Source organism: Nuphar pumila, chromosome 13 (genome assembly GCF_984573655.1).
Source record: "Nuphar pumila chromosome 13, dmNupPumi1.hap1.1, whole genome shotgun sequence".
In the NCBI taxonomy this organism is placed as follows: domain Eukaryota; kingdom Viridiplantae; phylum Streptophyta; class Magnoliopsida; order Nymphaeales; family Nymphaeaceae; genus Nuphar; species Nuphar pumila.
Window position 1 is genome coordinate 76,074,405 of NC_143261.1, and position 13,148 is coordinate 76,087,552.

Here is a 13,148-nt window from a genome sequence, read left to right on the forward strand (position 1 = left end):
AGGGTGCCTCTTCAGCCAACGCCTCTTATGGCAGCATCATCCACAACGTCATCTTCTATTTCTGTAGCAGACAGACTCCTCCTCGCCTCTTCACTCTTGCCTAAAATTCGTGGAAACACGACATCCTTTTTGGTGGGTTGTTACTGTCGATTGTTTTGGCCACTACCAACGATCTTGATCGTAGAAGGAACATCTTTCACTTTGCACAAAGTTGCATTGGTTCTCCGCCATGACGTCGGACAACATCTTCCTTCCACCGGACGTCATTTTTAAAGCATTAGGAAGCCGACATCAACACCATCTTCAACTGTTCTTATCAACGATTGTGCTGATCAATCACTCTCTGCAACTGCATTTTATTTGACAGGTGAATTTGTTTCATTCCTTATCAACCATGCCTCGTCGGAAGACCGCATCCGCACAAGGTTCTCCTCCAACTACACCACAAGCACGTCATGAATTTTCTCTCAGACTACTCAGAAATCCTCTTTTATATGATACGTTTGGATCAATTTATGCACTTCCTATTTTACCAGACCGAAATGTCCTGTTTCACCTATTTTCTTGTTACAAAATCAGAGAATTATTCCCAGGCATTTCCCACCTTTTTGACGCTGGTGCAGACCCCCTTCATTATCCTTTACTGATCCACTTGTTTTACACAAATTTACAAATTGATCATGAAACTGGATTTATTTCCTCTCTTGTTCGCGATGTTGAAATTGAGTTTGATTCTAAACTGCTTGGACAAATCCTAGATATTCCACCTTTAGAAACTCTTTTCAATACTATTGAACTTAATGATGAATTTTTTTTTGAACAAATTCTTATTCTCGGTGCACCTCATTGTCCTCCTTTCAAAAATACCAATCTTCAAACTCGTGCACACATTGCTGGATGAATTGTTGCCCATAATGTTCTACCTAAAACTTGATCTTTTGATTACTATTCCATAGATCTATCTATGACTCTTTATGTCTTATTTGGAAATATTTCTGTAAATTGGGCCAACGTGTATTTTACTAATTTGTGGAAACAAAAACCTTTTCTTCTGTATGGATGTCTTCTTACTCGTATTTTCAGATATTTCAAAGTACCCTTAACCAATGAAACATACATTGAACAAAATGAGTTCTTTAATCAAACTATTTTTAAACATATGAAAATCAAATATCTGCCTCATTTAAACTGGTATATTGATCAAACTGAACCATCAATCTCTGAACCCTCACCATCTTCTGTGACACCTTCATCTCAAGCAAAACGAAAGAAATTTTTTACTAGTCAAGACAATGATGAAGTTTTGCAGTAAATGGAAGCTTTGGAACTGCATCAACACACTTTTCGTGAAGATGTGACTCAACAACTTTCTTCAATTCAGAAAGATATTGTTGAACTCAAGGAGATGATCAATCAACACTTCACTTGATTTTTTTTATTGTCCTTACTGAACTTTGATACTTTATGGGTTGTAATATTTTTAACTTGAATTTGCATTTTGCTTATGCTATTTTTGGCCTTACTCTTTTTTATTATGACAAAGGGGGAGAAAAAGATAGAACTTGTGAAAGATAGAACTTGCATGAGAAATTAAGAGAAAAAGATAGAACTTGCATGAGAAATTAAGAGAAAAAGATAGAAATTGCATATTGCATCATGACATGGAAATTACATAATTGAAAATTGCATTTATGAAAAAGTTTTACAAAACGCATGAAGTAATGATGGAAATGCAAACCAATCAATATGTGATATATGTGCTTTGAATGTACTAACTGGTTGATATTTTGAAATGATCTTTTTTAAAACAATTATTTTCAATAAAACTTTGGAAAATCGTCAACCAAAAGTATAAAAACAGACTTTCCACAAAGTGGTAAGTACGGGTCGAATCCTCAGGGAACAAGAATTAATCAAGATATTTCTATAAAATTTAATTTATTAATTACAAATATCAATCTACAATTACAAAACTAATACAACTACAATTAATCACTAAAATGAGAATGAAAAAGCAACTAAGTCTTCTGCTCCACGTCAAGGGTATTTTCGTCTTTTCACCAATTAATCACTCTTCGCATTTGGACAATAACCATGGATAATGATTATGCTTTTCAACCTAAAATGAAGAAAATACAAAGTTAGAATAAGGTCGACTCGACTAGGCTTGGTTGACTAGGACTAGGGTCGACTCGACTAGGCTTGGTTGACTTAGGTGGAATCGGTTTTGACTTAGACAAGGTTGAGTTAGCTTGGGTGAGCTCGGTTTGGGTTAGGTTGGGTGAGATAGGCTCGAACTAAGGTTGACTCGATTAGGTTTGACTTAGATTAGGTTAGGTAGACTCGGTTGACCTAAACTTAGGTTAGGTTTGACTAAGACATGACTAGGGTTAGGTATTGGTCTTTGACTTGACTTAGACTAATTGGGTTTGATTTTGGGTTGACTAGGCTCGAGTTGGGTTAAGTAGGGATTAGGTTTAACTCAATTAGGCTTAACCTAGGGTTTTGACTTGGGCTAGGGTTCGAGTTGACTTAGACACACGGCACACCTAACTAAGTCAACTAGGTTGACTAGGTTAGGTTAGGTTTCAATAGGTAGGTTCGGTTGACTCAAGCTTAGGGTAGGTTTGACTTGACTAGACTCAAGTGGGTTTAGACTAGGGTTTGACTCACTTAATTAGGTCGACTAAATTAATAACCTATTAATTATCCTAAATTTAATTCAAAGCTAACGATTTTAATGTAGAAGGTTGGGAAAATAAAGTAATAATTATCAATGCTCAAACTTCGAAATGATTTGGATTTTCAAAAATCGCCCCACTTAATGAGGGAGTTACACTCCTTAATTGTCTTTAAAGCTCACTTTGGAAAAATGAAAAGTCCAATCTAGAAACCCATGATTTTTGCTTTTCAAGATGGAATTAAATTGCTTTTAATTCTTTATGGAAATTGTGGAGCCTAGATTGGAGGTTTAATTAAGTTTCAAAAACACTTTCCAAAGCTAAATGGTAACTCATTCTTTAATGCAAACTCAAAATTTAAATCTCCCTTAAATGCCTCGCACGATTTTTGAAGAAACTACACTTTCCAAAAACTTTTCAAATTCAATTACTTTAATTACCTTCCTTCTCAAAAATCGCCAACCCTAATGGTGCTACTTTCTAAACTAATGCAATTAAAACTACCTAGGGAATAAAAGGAATTAAATAGAAAAACGATTTTCTAGGATTAAATGCTACCCTAATTCCCAAAACTTACTTAAATGACCCCTAAAAACGGCTAAAGCAATGAACCCTAATACATTGAACCTAGACACCTTCCTAACCTACCTAATTGCAATTAAGAATTTCTAAAAAATCGACCTAGAGCTCAATTGGAGCTCTAATGGCTGTCGCCCCTCCATGGGGAAGAAGAAGACTAAAAAAAAAAATACAAGCTAAAAAAAAAAATTAACCTAAATACCAAACAATTTGATAAAACTAAATTAAAATATAATAAAAACTCCTAATTACACAAATGAAAACACGGATAACACTATGCTGAAATTCATGAAATACCAAAACACACTAAATTACACAAACACTATAAAACCAAGACACTAAAAATTTGATTTTGATAATTTTTCCAATATGCTTAAAATACACAAACAATAAAACACTAAAACAATCCTTAGAAATATCCTAAACTACTGAATTTACACCCACACAACTGTACGAGACTGCAAAACTATCAACCACACAAACAAATCACAATTTGAAATAAAAAGATCACACGCACTTAACAAAAAGACACTTCTAAACCAAAGAGGATTAAAAAAAAATTTCAAACGACAATATAGACTCAAATCAAAATAAATCTACAGTAAACTCACTAGAATCTGATCTATGTAGGGTCAACTAACCCAGCTTTGCTGCCAAAAACCGAACTAAGGCTAAAATTGAAAATAAACCAAAATCGGCTAGAATAGATCTAGCCGATTTATGGATTTTTAATGAAAAATGCCTTTGTTCAAGACCCCAGCCCAAAATAAATTAAAATGAATTGTTTAAAATAAATTTGTATTGAATTTGTTGTAGAACAGAACCACAAACACAATGGAAACCCTTGAAAAGTCGGCTAGATAAAGATCTAGCCGATTTTCACAAGTTGGGTGAAAAATCAAGAAAAACGAGATGTAAACACATCAACCAATCAAGCAACCCTAATCTAACGTGCTGGTTTCTGCACGAGCTCTATGCTAAGGTTGAAAACAAAAAGAAACATAAGAAACACTCAGAAAAATAAGAAAAAAATCAACACACAATTCGGTTTTAGCTAGAAGAGAAGGAAGAAGAAGACCTACCTCTTGGAAGATCCGACGACCAGGGGGATGAAGAAGAGCGGACCGTGGCTTGATCTTAACGTCCCAAACTGTTCGAGAATGCTGGACTTCACCAAAGAACAGAACTTTTGCAGCTGCTACACGTTGGAGATCCACCGAAGATGGAATATGCGTCGATTCTCGATCGGAGGGTGTAGAAAACCGGATGGAGGTAGGGTCGGCTCACCTTGTTGGTGTGTTTCGAACTCCCACACAAGGTTAATGATCTCCACCTCTGCTACACCTGCAAAATTATAGAAAAAATGGTGAAAAAAATAGCAAGAAAAAAGAAAGAAATGCAAAGAAAACACAAGGGAGATCGAAATATGCTTGGAACCTAAGCATAGACCGGTCTTCAATGGCCAAAACGTGGGAGAATGGAGAGGAAGGAGGTGCTGGAGCTAGAGGCACTGCAGGGGGCGTCCAAACAAAGCCAAAGACGCCTAGGGTTCCTCTAAAAAAACTATTTATAATTTTGACATTTTTCAGAAAGAAGGTTAAAAAATAAAAATTTGCTAGGCGCCACTTTCTGGGGGGGTTTCTGCAAAACTTTTTTGAATTGGATATGGATAGGCGTGTGGGTTGGGTTTTGGGCTTTCTAAGGGTTGATACAAAGTCCAAATAACCTAATTGGGTCGGATATGGATCCGATCCACCTCGAAATCCGTGCCCAAACACTAAAATAGCCATAACTCTCTCATTTTAACTCCGATTTTTCTGAAATTCGAACCATAACCCATTACTATCAAAATACATCTAAACATGGGTTTAAAACCTTAAACTTGTTACAAAATGCATGAAAAACTTATTAACATGATGTGCATTTCATGCATCATCAAATACCCCCATGCTTAAATGTTTGTTAGTCCCTTAACAAACCCTAATTATGATATGCAACAGAGACAAGAAATGCTAAATATGAATGCATAAAAACTAACTCATTTAGCACATGCAACAAGCCCTTTAAACCCCTAGCTTACACTAGTGGACGAGTAAGGTCTCGTGAGGGTTTGCAGAGATGCTACCCATAAACATCAATGCACTGCGAGGATGATTTTTCAAAAATATTAGGCTCTTAAGAATGCAGTTGTCACAAATATTTCATGTAATTGACATTCTCACAACAAGTTTAAAAATCTCATGCCACCACAGTAAAAGTTCTTTTCCTTCACTTTTCTAATATTGTAGCTAGTTCATGATTTTTCTCAGAAAGTCAAGTATTCTCATGTTTTACTCATTTATTCTCACTTGTATATTTTCTGCACAGTAATACACATATATGCCTAAGCAATGAAAATTTTCTCATTCAGCACATTATCTTTTTTCTTTCTTTCATTTTTCATTTTTCAAATTTGTTCTCTTGAGCATTCTTCTCACATGAGCACTATTTCGAATAGTTAGTTTTCGTGACCCGTGTAGCGAGCTTTGGGTCAGTGACTCCCAAGTCGGACGGCCTTAGGGCACTAGATACAGAGTATCCCTCAAACTTAATTGTTCGAGTCACTAGACCTTATATTCTAATAGTTTACGTATAGTCTTCCTCTCGTCATGTGCAATGTCTCTATCTCTTAGGCTTTCTATGCAGTCCATGTAACAAGCTTTCGAACCGGTGGCTCCCAAATCAGCTGGCTTTGGGGCACCAGGTGTAAAACACCCTTCAGATTCTACTTACTCGAACTATAAAGGCCACAGATATCAACTAGACAAGGGGATGATCTCCTTCGTTATCCTTTTCGTTAAGAGGCTCAAACACTTCATCTCGTGTCTGAGTTTCAATACTAGGATTCACGAAGAAATCAACAACTAAACGTAGCTCTATTCTTTTAAACTCATTTTTCAAAAAAAAAAACAATCTTTCGATTGCTTATTTCTTTCACAAAACATACTGTGCATACTTATACTAAAGTGATTCAAAATTTTCTAACAATCAAATACTATCTTTTCTTTGAATTTTCTCATAAATAACTACTCTATTTGACTTAGTTCAGAAAAAAAATTTTATGGGGCTTAAAAATTTATAAACTGTTAGATTATGCCAAAAACAATCATATATGCTACAACTTGTTCTCAAATGCCTACTTTAATTACCAGTCTTAAAAAAAATTTTGAAATATTTGTGTGCATGCATTTAAACCACCCCCCCATGCTTGAATGACACTGTCCCTAGTGGCATACAAAATAAGTAAAAATATAATGCAAATGCACACTAAAAGACACTACAAAAATATGGGAGAACAGATAGATACAACCTGCTTTGCTCTGGGCTTCTGAAGTTGAATTTCATCTGATCTTTGAATTCTTTGAAAGCTCTTCTCTGTACCTGGTAACTTGATATACTAAGTGTTAGATTCATCCTGCATACATCAAAACAAATGTTAGCACATATGAAATGAAATACTCAATAAAGAAACATACTGAAATGAAAAACAACTAATGTACATATGATACATCCCTCTGGTCGAATCCTCATGCCTTCGTGAGATGCACTATCTCACACTCACCATCCTGCAAGGAATCTGAAATAAAGGGCTTCAGTCTTTACCATTTACCTTGAATGTACCTTGGGTCATAGGATCGAATAATGTCACTGCTCCATGAGGAAATACTTCTTTCACAATATAAGGACATGTTCATCTCAATCTCAACTTCCCTGGGAATAAATGCAAGCGAGAATTGTATAGCCACACTTTCTGATCTGGCTCAAATACTTTCCTGACAATATGCTTATCATGAAATGCTTTCGTGCGAGCTTTCTATAATTTGGCATTCTCATACGCATCATTCCTGAGTTCCTCTAATTCTGAGAGTTGCAGTGCTCTCTCTTTGTCAGTCTGGGTAAGGTCAAAATTCAATTTCTTGATAGCCCAGTATGCTCTATGCTCTAGCTCGACAGGAAAATGGCATGCTTTCCCGAATACAAGGCGATACGAGGACATGCCAATGGGAGTCTTAAATGCAGTTCTATATGCCCAAAGTGCATTATCTAAGTGATGGGACCAATCCTTGCGGTCCGAGCAAACTGTCTTTTCTAGAATTCGCTTAATCTCCCTATTGGACACTTCAACCTGTCCACTAGTCTGTGGATGATATGGAGTGGTGCATCTATGATTGACAGAATATCTTCTCAGCAGAGAAGCTATCTGTACATTCCTAAAATGCTTGCCACCATCGCTAATCATCGCACGTGGCACACCAAAACGACTGAAAATGTTGTGCTTAATGAACTTAAGCACTACTCTATGATCATTGGTCTTGGTTGCCACAGCCTCGACCCACTTGGACACATAATCAACCGCCACAAAAATGTATAAATTTCCAAATGAAGACGAAAATGGTCCCATGAAATCAATGCCCCACACATAAAAATTCTTGACTATCAAAATCGGCAGTAAGGCCATCATGTCCCTCTTGGACATGTTCCCAATCTGCTGACATCGAAGACATCGCCTACAGAACTCATGAGCATCCCTGTGGAGTGTAGGCCAATAAAATCCCGACTGCAAAACCTTTGCAGCTGTCTTCCTACTGCTAAAATGCCCTCCACAGGCTAATGAATGTGAAAAATTAAGAATGGACTGCTACTCCTCCTTCGAAACACATCTCCTAATGATTTGATCTGCACAGTATTTGAAGAACTCTGGTTCATCCCAATAATAGTGCCTCACCTGAGATTGGAATCTCTCACGCTCATTCTTGTTTCAATGCTCAGGTATCTGCCTCGAAACCAGATAGTTCACAATATCTGCAAACCAAGGTAACTGCGATGTCCTAACTGTCATGATCTGCTCGTCGGGGAAAGAATCATTGATCAGTCTCTCATCCTGCGTGGTCTCCACGATCAGTCTGGACAGGTGGTCTGCTACTACATTCTCGCTTCCCTTCTTATCTCGAATCTCGAGATCAAACTCCTGTAGTAGTAGAACCCAACGAATCAATCTCGGTTTGGTGTCTTTCTTATTCAAAAGATACTTCAATGCCGCATGGTCAGAATAGACAACAACCTTCGAACTGAGTAAATAGGACCTGAACTTGTCCGATGCGAAAACTACCGCAAGTAGCTCCTTCTCTGTCGTAGTATAATTCATCTCAGCATCAGACAGAGTTCTACTAGCATAGTAGATCACATAGGGCTTCCTATCAATGCGTTGTCCTAAAATAGCCCCCATAGCATAATGAGAAGCATCGCACATAATCTCAAATGAGAGAGTTCAATCCGGAGGTATCAAAATGGGTGCAGTAATCAAGGCCTCTTTGAGAATCTCAAAGGCCTTCATACAATCCTCACCGAAAACAAAGGGCTGATCTTTCTCCAATAAAGTACATAGCGGTCGCGAGATTTTGTTGAAATCTTTTATGAACCGCCTATAAAAGCCCGCATGCCCTAAAAATGACCGAATCTGCCTCACAGAGGTCGGTGGAGTCAAACGGAAAATGGATTCCACCTTTGCTCTGTCAACCTCAATGCCTCGCTTGGACACAATGTGTCCAAGCACAATCCCCTCCTGGACCATAAAATGACTCGTTTCCCAACTCAGGACAAGATTTGTCTCTGAACACCTACTCAGTACTCGAGTAAGTTTTTCGAGGCAATCTTCAAAAGAAGAGCCATACACTGAAAAGTCGTCCCTGAAAACTTCTATCACATCATCTATCATGTCTGAGAAAATAGCAAGCATGCACCTCTGAAAAGTGGCCGGGGCATTGCAGAGCCCGAACGGCATACGTCTAAACGCGAAACAGATATGCTATCTATCTATGTCAGAATTCTATAACTAAATAAATAAATAACAAAGTAAATTATTCTAAAATACAGAAACAAATAAATACAGGAAATCACAAACTAAGTTTTTCTAAAACCCATCTGTCTAATCGCTCCTTGCATAATGAAAATTAAGTGAATCCTAGAAAGAACAGTACGTGAATCCTATATTTACTAACTATGTTAATCCTATATTCACTTACTAATCCTACTAACTAAAAAGAAAACTAATTAACTAACTAAAACAAATTAATCAATCAAACTCTAAGAAATAAAATAATTAATTCGCCGTTCCCTGGCAACGGCGCCAAAATTTGGTTGATATTTTGAAATGATCTTTTTTAAAACAATTATTTTCAATAAAACTTTGGAAAATCGTCAACCAAAAGTATAAAAACCGACTTTCCACAAAGTGGTAAGTACGGGTCGAATCCTGAGGGAACAGGAATTAATCAAGATATTTCTATAAAATTTAATTTATTAATTACAAATATCAATCTACAATTACAAAACTAATACAACTACAATTAATCACTAAAATGAGAATGAAAAAGCAACTAAGTCTTCTGCTCCACGCCAAGGGTATTTCCATCTTTTCACCAATTAATCACTCTTCGCATTTGGACAATAACCCTGGATAATGATTGTGCTTTTCAACCTAAAATAAAGAAAATACAAAGTTAGTATTCTATTCTAACAATGAAAACGATAAATAAAACTAAGTCTAATTTTATGAAATTAACAAAACAAATGCTAATTATCAGACAATAATTAAATAAAATATTAAACTAATGCTAAAATTAGCTAAATTAATTCTACTAATGTTGTATGATGATTATGCAGCTCCTAAAATGCAGAAACTACTGAAAACAGGTCTAAAATGCCAAAACTAAGAAATTTACGAAACTGCCTCTAACTAGTGTAAAATAGAATTTTGACAGGTTGTCAAAAAACCACTGTTTGACAGAGCAAACGAGGTTCGATTTTCCCGAAACTTGTTCTATTTTATAACTGACAGATTGAACAATCTAACAGTTTTTACAGAATGAAAAAACAATATCTGGAACTCCAGATATAAGCGTTTCAAATCTGGGAAAAATCAGGATATCGAAAGTCCTGTAATTTAAAAACCAGAAAAACGGTTTTCGCAAAACGCTTAAAAATCAGACCAAATCAACTCCGAAAGAGCTAAAATTTGGTCCGCAGTCAGATAACACGTTGATAAAGTGAATAAAACAAAAATTTGCTAAAAACTCAAATTTTTTGCTTATGAAATTACGACAGTGCGATGCAGCAAAAATCAGTCTTTTCTTTCAATGCACTATTCACTCTATTAATCTATTTTACACACTAAGAATGTAATCTAAATGTAATACAGATTTAAATGATCGTATATGACTGATTATATGCTGATATTAACTACAATGAAGCTAAATGAAATATGATATGCATTTTATGACTAATAGCTAAATGAAATAATAATGGATTTTTAATGAAAAAACACCTTTGTTCAAGACCCCAGCCCAAAATAAATTAAAATGAATTGTTTAAAACAAATTTGTATTGAATTTGTTGTAGAACAGAACCACAAACACAATGGAAACCCTTGAAAAGTCGGCTAGATAAAGATCTAGCCGATTTTCACAAGTTGGGTGAAAAATCAAGAAAAACGAGATGTAAACACATCAACCAATCAAGCAACCCTAATCTAACGTGCTGGTCTCTGCACGAGCTCTATGCTAAGGTTGAAAACAAAAAGAAACATAAGAAACACTCCGAAAAATAAGAAAAAAATCAACACACAATTCGGTTTTAGCTAGAAGAGAAGGAAGAAGAAGACCTACCTCTTGGAAGATCCGACGACCGGGGGGATGAAGAAGAGCGGACCGTGGCTTGATCTTAACTTCCCAAACTATTCGAGAATGCTGGACTTCACCAAAGAACAGAACTTTTGCAGCTGCTACACGTTGGAGATCCACCGAAGATGGAATATGCGCCGATTCTCGATCGAAAGGTGTAGAAAACTGGATGGAGGTAGGGCCGACTCACCTTGTTGGTGTGTTTCGCACTCCCACACAAGGTTAATGGTCTCCACCTCTGCTACACCTGCAAAATTATAGAAAAAATGGTGAAAAAAATAGCAAGGAAAAAGAAAGAAATGCAAAGAAAACACAAGGGAGATCGAAATATGCTTGGAACCCAAGCATAGACCAGTCTTCAATGGCCAAAACGTGGGAGAATGGAGAGGAAGGAGGTGCTGGAGCTAGAGGCACTGCAGGGGGCGTCCAAACAAAGCCAAAGACGCCTAGGGTTCCTCTAAAAAAACAATTTATAATTTTGACATTTTTCAGAAAGAAGGTTAAAAAATAAAAATTTGCTAGGCGCCACTTTCTGGGGGGTTTTCTGCAAAACTTTTTTGAATTGGATATGGATAGGCGTGTGGGTTGGGTTTTGGGCTTTCTAAGGGTTGATCCAAAGTTCAAATAACCTAATTGGGTCGGATATGAATCCGATCCACCTCGAAATTCGTGCCCAAACACTGAAATAGCCATAACTCTCTCATTTTAACTCTGATTTTTTCTGAAATTCGAACCATAACCCATTACTATCAAAATACATCTAAACATATTTTTAAAACCTTAAACTTGTTACAAAATGCATGAAAAACTTATTAACATGATGTGCATTTCATGCATCATCACTAACTTTTAATGTTTTGCAGCATATTAATAGGGGGAATAAAATCTCCATCTATGCATCTAAATGCTCCATCTTCGATTAGTTTGTCATCATAAAAAATGGGGAGATTGTTACGACAATGAAGCCGTACATGATACTTCAAGTACAAGGTTTTGATGATGAATAAGTGAATCAACTACATTTCAGCTAAGGCAATGAAGAAAGATGACAAGCATTGAAGAATTCAGTGAAGAATCTTTGAAGACTAGTGTACAAATGTTAAATTCATTAAAAGTCTTAAATTCTTGTAAGAGACTTACTTAGAGTGCATATTTCGATTGCATTTCACTTAAAAAGTCTTTAGAAAAAGTTTTCTAAAAGAACCCTTCATGAAAATCTTTTCAGAAAACTCTTTATTTAATTTTTCATATTTATTAATCGACTAATAGACTCACCAGTCGACTAATCCTTTCGCGCCAAATTTTCTAAACAAAATGTCATTTTTGTCAAATTAGTCGACCAGACAAAATGTCTGTTTTCTGGAAATTTAGCAACAGTCGACCAATGATTTTATCAGTCGACTGAACAAAACATATATTTTTAGAAAAATTTAACAGCAGTCGACTGAAAGGTTTTTCAGTCTACTGATGATATTATCAGTCGACTAACTTTTTCTCTAGTCGATTAAGTTTCAAAACTTCAGATTTTCAAACGGCTTGATAAACACATTAGTCTACCGACGATAACTGTCAGTCTACCAATAGCTAATTATCAGTCGACTAATTTTGTTGTTTTTCCTGAAACTTTTAAAAGGCGTGTCTTTTCATTTTCCAAACGTTTTGATCGTTAAAATAGACTGTTTTGACACCCTTTCATACCCTCAACGTATGAAATCTTTTAATTATAAATATGAGTGCATTCCACACTCAAAAGCAATCAATTTGAATGCAATCTAATCGAATTACATTGAATTACTCTTTGCTTTTCACTCATATTCAATTTCTAACTCACTTGATATTTTTCACTTCAGTTTTTCACTCAAATTCCTTTGAGAGACAATGAATTCGTGAGTAGAGTATTTCAACAACCTCAAAAGGCAATTACATCTCATTTGCATTCATAAGAAGGGCTCGTAGGTTGTTTGTAAGTTGTTACTTATTTCAATTTTTTGTAAAAGGAAGGACTCCTTGGTTTAAATGAGTTGTTTGCTTTCAGTAGGTGTGTTACTGAAATTGAGACCGGATTTTGTCTGTATGATCTTGTAGTTACACAAGGTTGATAGTGGAAATCTCAAATTGGTTTTGCTTGGGGACTGGATGTAGGTCGGGAAAGACTGAACCAGGATAAATT